The sequence below is a fragment of the Haemaphysalis longicornis genome, unplaced genomic scaffold (genome assembly GCF_048455015.1).
Source record: "Haemaphysalis longicornis isolate Haplotype H1 unplaced genomic scaffold, Haemaphysalis longicornis Haplotype H1 scaffold_8, whole genome shotgun sequence".
Lineage (NCBI taxonomy): Eukaryota > Metazoa > Arthropoda > Arachnida > Ixodida > Ixodidae > Haemaphysalis > Haemaphysalis longicornis.
In genome coordinates, this window is record NW_027526445.1 from 117,096,943 (window position 1) to 117,104,452 (window position 7,510).

The 7,510-nt window shown below is 46.2% G+C and overlaps 1 protein-coding gene across 1 annotated transcript in view; it reads right to left on the reverse strand.

Moving 5' to 3' along the window:
• Positions 1-7,510, reverse strand: part of LOC144149266 (inositol-trisphosphate 3-kinase A-like) — a 488,782-nt gene that overhangs the window by 241,934 nt on the left and 239,338 nt on the right. The gene's annotated exons all lie outside the window — the stretch shown is intronic.

Consider the following 7,510-nt stretch of genomic DNA (forward strand, 5'->3'; position numbering starts at 1 on the left):
GTACCGTACGTGCGGCGAAGTCGCTCCGGTATACAATAAGGTTCTGCGCATGCGTGGTGGCGTCCAGACGGTAGACGTTACCGTACCGGAACCGTTTTTCCGATCTGCTATAACTCTCTAATGTCTGCGCGCAAGCTCGACGCGCGCACGGGGCTGCAGAGCTCGACCGGTTCTCCCGCTGCGTGGCTGGCCAGAGGAAAAAGCCACCGTAGGCTGGAACGTCACAGTCGCGTCATGACTGTTTACGCGATCCGCCGGCAGGTGCAGAGTGGCCTGCGGCGGAGCCTTTTTAAACGCTTCTGACTGATTAACGAGGCGTTTCACGGGGCTACCACTTGTGTCTCAGCTTATTTGGGGGTACTTACTACGCATTAAAAACAAATTTGGCCGAGGTGAAATTTGAGTGCAGTTGGCCTTTAAATGCCACCAGGAAATAGCGCTGGCAACAGCAGGCGGCGATTTTCGGCCGTTGATGTAGTATTTCATTTGTTATCGCAAAAACATAGCAACCATGAAATTTTTAATGAAGAAAGACTGCAAATATCACTCATGTATTGATTTTCTGCCTTATATTTGCATAATGTCTAGTTCTTGTTGAACAATGTTGACAAGTATGAACACTAACACCGGACTTCGACGTTCAGATTTGGCTGTGAGTATATAAGACTTCTGCACAGGTCTTCTTTCACTTTGACCGGGTGGCTGAATGGAGTCAGACAGACAGACAGACCAAAATTTCTGCGTTGAAGTAGCCCAAGAAAGACGACCGTCTTTAAAAACGAACTATAAAGAAAAGGACGCCCGCTGTCCGGAGATGGCGCGCGAGCAGCGCGAAGGCGGACATGTTCTGTTGAAATGAACGACCCTCTACTGCAGTGATCATGGAAGAAGGGAGAGGAGAGGGGAAGAGCGTCAGGAGTGGGAGGAGGAGAGATGAGACGCAGCTGCGTGGCTGGGGAGGCAGCCAATTACTGTTTTAAAGACGATATTTCCAGCGGGGCGAGAAAATACGCGGCCATTGTTTTTTAATGCGTAGCATTATCTGCCGAACACCCCCCCCAGCCAAGACCATGTAACGCCACGCATTTCCACAAAAATTCAGATATGGTGTAAGTAACGTGTGTGATCATTATAATACCGTCGATGGAGGTTATTCGTTGTACAGAATTCCGGAAAACCGATAAATAAGAAAAGAAAAAGAAAATTTTCAATAAATTGATGTGACAAAATTAAACATATGCATCTTAAATATCTAAAAAACACGAATACTAAACGAAAAAGTCCGCAAAAGAACGTTGCAAAACGTAGAAAAGATTGCTTAAATGCCCCAACTCTGAAGTACTCCTCGCACCTTCGAAAAAATATAACTATCGAAGTAAAGGCACTTCATCACTATAATGGTAATTTACATCGATGGCGAAAAGAAACAAAAGGAAACTTAAAAAGAATAAAATAAACCAACGTATTTCGCTATTCATACCCATAGATGGCTGTAATCAACTCACACTGTAGACAGGCGGTGTAAGAATGCTACGCATACCCTGAATTTCCCTACAATTCCCTGACTAACAACGGGACAAGAAGTGACAACTCCCGGCTCCCGGGCGTATATTGGCTCATGTTGCCCCGTCGTGGGCGCTGTTTTAAATTCTAATAAAATTAATCGACTATATAGCTAAAGTCACAGCCTTGCAACGGCAGCAAGAAATAAAACACAAAAGAAAAGAAAATGGCCCCACACCGGTAAGTAAGTTCGAAACTCAATGCGAGCGTTTACTTGTTTTTCAAAATGGCTGTTAGAATTGACCACCGACAAAAAACAGTGGTGGAGGAGGGGGTGCGACTTGAGGAGGTTTACCGGTCTTAACAAAAATGTATAGAGTTGTATATCGGATAGTAGGAACATGAAATACATGGCAGACGGACTCAGCGGCAAAGCTCCCCACATGTGCCAATGCATGCACACTGGTGAACGTGCGCGACTGTGCGCAAATAAAATATTCCCAGTTTGAGCATAATTTTCTGGCTTCCTTTGACACCACCAGCCTTTAACGCAGAAATGAGTCCCTGTTATAAGCTAACACTGATAAACTTAATGCTTCAATCGGAGTTTCTTTTCAGGAATCGCGCAGATGTCTGAACCACCTCTTTACTGTGGCCACTCACACAAATTCCTACAGAGAAAATTTTGTGTGTACAAAGAACTTTCGAGCCGAAACCAAATCAAGTCAAGTTTTGTCAGCTTTTGTGACAGTTGAGACGCCTATACTTATGTACTGTGAGTCAGAAACCAGTGCCCGGCAAAAATGTCAAAGGACTTTTTACGTCCGTAAGAAGGGAACAAGGAGCAATTGTCTACACGTCACTGCAGCTGGACATCCTTACAGCTGACAAGTGAACTGACTCCAGCTAAGGAACATTGTCAACAGTACTCGGAATCGTTCAAAGGCCAAACAATACGACAGCCCAATACGAAAAAAAGTGAAAAGCCGAAGGGCTCAAAAACATCTGCACTTTAGTATACGAGGCAGATATGTAATGTATGTAATACGAGGCAGATATGTAAGGCACTGCGTATTTTAATACGCAGTGCCTTGACCCTCCATGTGGGTGCTGTGACGAGATTAGTCGGGAGACGGCGGTTAGCCTATCCCTTCGACGTTTGTCAGAGGGGTCTACGACGGTAAGGAAGCTGCAAGTAGCCCGGTGGTCTCTGCACGGACCCTTCGACAAACTACGCGGCGTATAGAAGAAAAGCAAATAACGAGCATGAAAACAAAAACGAAACGGCAAGTCAGAGAACATTGTAGGCGACAGGCTACTTGTTTGTATTTTATCGGAAAATAACCCTTAAGGCAGTTTTCGTAAATTCTTGATTGAAATACAGAGATTAATATTTGCGCAGGATTAACAAAACAGAAAGAAAACATCGTAAGGTATTTTCTCTCTTGGATGAAAATGTCGAGTGGCTGTCATTTAGTGCCACTATGTGTTTTTATTTAGTACGTCTTTGCAATAAACAGTTTGTCTTGCGGGCCTCCATCATTGTAACCAAGCAGCAGTCAGTCACCTGCCTCAAAGGTACACGTCTACAACAACACGTACAGATAGCGCTTCTTGGTGGAAACAGACGAGGCCCCTTATACGAGTATGTAGCCATGACGTTTCGAGAGCGGATACCTAGTCTCAAATACGCACCACATGATATTGTCACGTAGTGAAGAAAGAAGCGAGGATCCTGGAGAAATTAAAGAGACCCTGCAACACTTTTAACAGCGAAGCTGTTTAGCAAATCGTTATTTTTCGCGCCCGCAGTTAAAAATACGAAGAAAATGCCTAGCGTTAGAGATTGGCCTATAATGCCGAGCATACCCACTAAGGAGACAAGCCAAGATCGGCCAAAACGAGCATGCCCACTTAGAGATATTGGCCAAGGATCGCAAGAAAAAATCCAGCGTTCAATGTAATAGTGGCAACACTTGCTCAGAACGAGAGACACGACATAGCGTACGCCCCTTTAAGGTGATGTCAAATGATTATCACTCCCCCCAAAAATGAAGTAAGCTCACACTCATAGGAACAATGACGGAGTGAAGGTCGTTGCGGCAGCGAAGAAGAAGCAAATCTGCTGCAATCATGGACTTAAACCTTCGCCATGGTCGTGGAGGTTGCGTACGTTTTCACTACCTTCAAGTCTTACGCGTTGGTGTGAGCTTCCTTCATTTGTTTCCGACGTTTTTATGTTTTAAACGCTTGGAGAACGTAGAATTTGCCCCACCCGACCACTGACCTCCCTGTGCATAAAATTTTGCATTAAGTGCAAATTCTTCAATGGGATAACATCGCTGTACGCTTTGACTGGGTGCCTGGCCACGGGCGGAACTCGACAGGTACCCAGCCAGCTCATGCGACCGCAGAGCACTCAAACTCCGTTGGTCACTGTCCAGGAAATGCCTTGTTTGGCTACACCAACTCCGTTGAAGCTGATTCATCGCTACAAAGTCGGTAGACGCAAGCGACTGAAAACCTTACTCCCGCAAACTACCTAAGTAACCATTCGCCCTTACCACGTAGTGGCCAGATCTTCAACAAATATATGGCAAACGCTTCATTTGACATAAATGGATCACATCTCACCTTCTCCCCGATGCCCTTATTGGGGCCCTCAAGCCTCCCAGCCGACCTCCCCCACTTAGTCGGGGCATGTCCAACCCTCAATCGCCACCGCACTTTCGCCGCCCCACACCCTTGACCTTAGGTAACTCTACTAGCCACCCTTTTACTCGAGAAAATAGCGACGTATTCGTTTAAAAGTGGCCTAGCACTACTAGTTATATCGTCCTGTGATTACAAAGCAAGGACACGATTGAGACCCCGACCTATGACTGCCTGTACACCAATGGGAATCATCGAGGAGACCTCAATGAGAACAGGTGCTGGATGCAGTGAACGCTTTCGTTTCCTCCAACCAACTCTACCAGACACCCCCGCACTCACGAAAATAGCAAGTATTCGTTTAAAAGCGGCCTAGCACGAATTGGTATGATAGCGCACATCGGTGGCTATCGTCCTGTGATTACTAAACAATGAACACGACTGAGACCCCGACCTATGACTGCATTTACTAATGGGCATCATCTAGACCTCGATGTGAACAAGAGCAGCAGTGGTCGCTCTCGTTCCCCTCCTTTCTTCCATTACCCACATTTGGACCTCTGGTCTTCCTCCCTTAGTAAAGGTTTTTCAATAAATTTGATATAATAGACCAGTTACTCGTCATTTTGTTCTGTTCATTCCTCGCTTGGCAGTTTTTGTATCTCCCATGGTGCCACAGGTGTAACGTTTGGAATGAGCAGCCTTGTATTTCCTGAAGTTTCTCCGCACGCCAGCATGGGTTGTCCTATTAGTTTGCCCGATCAGAACATGACCGGAAAAGAATACCTGTTCGGTACAAGGTTTTCAGAACGCTGCGCCGCGATGCGGGGCTTACATCGTTGACCATGGGGCGGAACGGGGCTTACCTGCATGAAAAAACAGAGTAAAGAAAAACATTAGCTAACCATCTCGATAACTAGGACTGGGTGTATATTCAATTACTCTAAAATGAGAACGTTCTAGCAAAAGTTTCCGGTTGACACGGCTCGCATATTTCTATTATAACTTGGCAAAGGAAAATGTGTTCAAACATCTCCCACAAGCTACACTTTTATGGTACAGTATATTTTAAAGACTCCCTACAAGAAGCGAGACACGCATATTGAAGGTTTGAGTTATGCTTTTGCACGCCTCGGGTTGTGAACCATTAACACAGGAACGATGGCCACCAAAGACTTGCCCTTTGTACAGTCAATTCCATCCCTTCGTAGTGACAAAGCTCCGCCTTTAAGGTTTCTTGTTCAAGGCGAAAACGATTAGCTGGCATTGTCGCGGCGTTTGTCCAGCTTGAATAAGATGTGAAGCAGTGCTCCTTAATGGGCGTTCCCAAAGGGTAACAGGTGATTGAGTCCATCTAAGGGGTACTAAATTAGTTTGCAAAGGTACTCCGCCACCCATCAGGTTTTTATTTCTACAGGTTCTGATGGAATTCGAATCATCTGTATTAGTTTTAACAGAGGTGTGCGATACGTCAACCATCGTAAGTTTTTAAGTGTCACCTTCGGCTATCTCTTGACACGGACAGTGCGCGTTCAAAGCTGACAGCGACATTCCGCACCGTGTGCTGCTAAACGCTGTTTCTGATTTTTATTAAGGCTACCCGACCTTCTCTCCGAATATCTCCGTTCCTTCCATGAAAGAAAATAAACCTGAGAGGGGGGAAATGGAGCGCAAGTACAGTGTGTTTGCAGATGTGTTCAGTATATTTTCCCAGCTGGTCGACTGCTCTCGTGCGTCTATAGTTTCAGAGCAACGCCCACGAAGTGCAGTGCTTTACAACGACTCGACTCAGACGCTGTGTGCCTTTCGTAGTGTTGAAACGATCTTACAGCATGGCGAACCCTTTCATCTTGTGGCAGCAGTTTTGTCTTGACCAGAGAGAATCTGCTGGAGCTATCGTTCTAGTGGCACCGCTTATCCTGCGGCGGGCGGACTGTGGCATCCTCGCCTTCCGCGAAAAGAGTCTTTGGTGCACCTCAAAAACGCTCGTCCCTCCGCAATGGTTCCGACCTCCCAGACCTTGCCACCTGCCGAGTAGAGGTCTCGCTCGAAAAAATCCTGGCAGGTAACACAGTCATGCCGGCTACGCGAATGAGCTGGGAAACGAGTACCCGCCGCCACCCTTCGAGAGATGGAATACAACCAAGCAGGCCACCAGACTTCCTCCAATGAACGCATGACGTTCCATTGCCAAAATCACCTGCGTTGACGGCAACGGCAAACACGGCAACGGCAATGATGAGGATCACTTCGGCGTGCAATTTTTCACAAGGGAGGAGTTAGCTTCCGTTGTCGCCGCGAAGCAGTTTTGTCTAGGATTTGTTAATAGCTCAGCCCAAATATCCAGTTACTGCGTGCCCTCTCAACGAAGTTACTTGAACTCCTTTACCTTCTATGGCGTTAAAATTTCTGTTCAAAACAAAGCAGACAGTCCTGGTATATATAGGTAGATCTAATCTCCTAGTATTGCTGCTTACACTTCTTACGAGCGCGTTTTCGTGGAACTTATTTTATTGTCTATGCATGCCTTTACGCTTGTACCATCATGGCGCGCACCGATACAACCCCTGATCTTTTCTTTCCGAAGCTCCCTACTGGCAGACTCAAGGCAACCTGACGTCATCTTTCCTCCACTTCTCAACTTGACCAATGCGAGGAAAAGTGTATACCAAACCCTTTCTCCTAAATACAGGCCCAGTCACGCGAGCTACTCCCTAAATATGTCGTGCTAGGTCCCCGTCGTATAGCCCCGGGCCATTCATCGTATTGTCGCCACCTGAAAATCGACACAGCTGCCAAACCTGTCTTGCATCCGCTTTGAATGAACTCCTCCGCGTCTGTCGACGTTACGGAGATAGTGATCACATGGCTTCCAAATAAAACTTCGGAACCCTCAAACCGAGTGCTTTTCTTGGAAATCCACTGCGTAGGTGACACTCTGGTGGGTTTATTGGGACTTGTGTATTTATATGTAGCGACTGATAACAGAATCAAAATGGGATTCATCGGCATTAGAATACACGTAGTGCCAGCGCGAAATCTTTTTTTTTCTTTTTCAGGTAGTTTAGCCAACTGGTGGGCACAAGTATGCGCTGTCAGCATCACCGAAATTCCGGGAAGGCCACCGTATGAAATGGTGAGTTCGCGGACGCCTCAAATAAAAACCTACGCGAACAAAACAACAAAAAGGTAAGTAAGTCCCACGCAAGAAACAAAAGCCAACGCCCATTACGTGCCCTCGACAAGCCTATGGATGGCGCTCAAAAGATGACGATGCACGGTCCAAAAATAAATAATAAAAAGAAACACGCAAGGATTTGCGTGATAACACTTGTCTCTACTTTGTCTCAGTAAC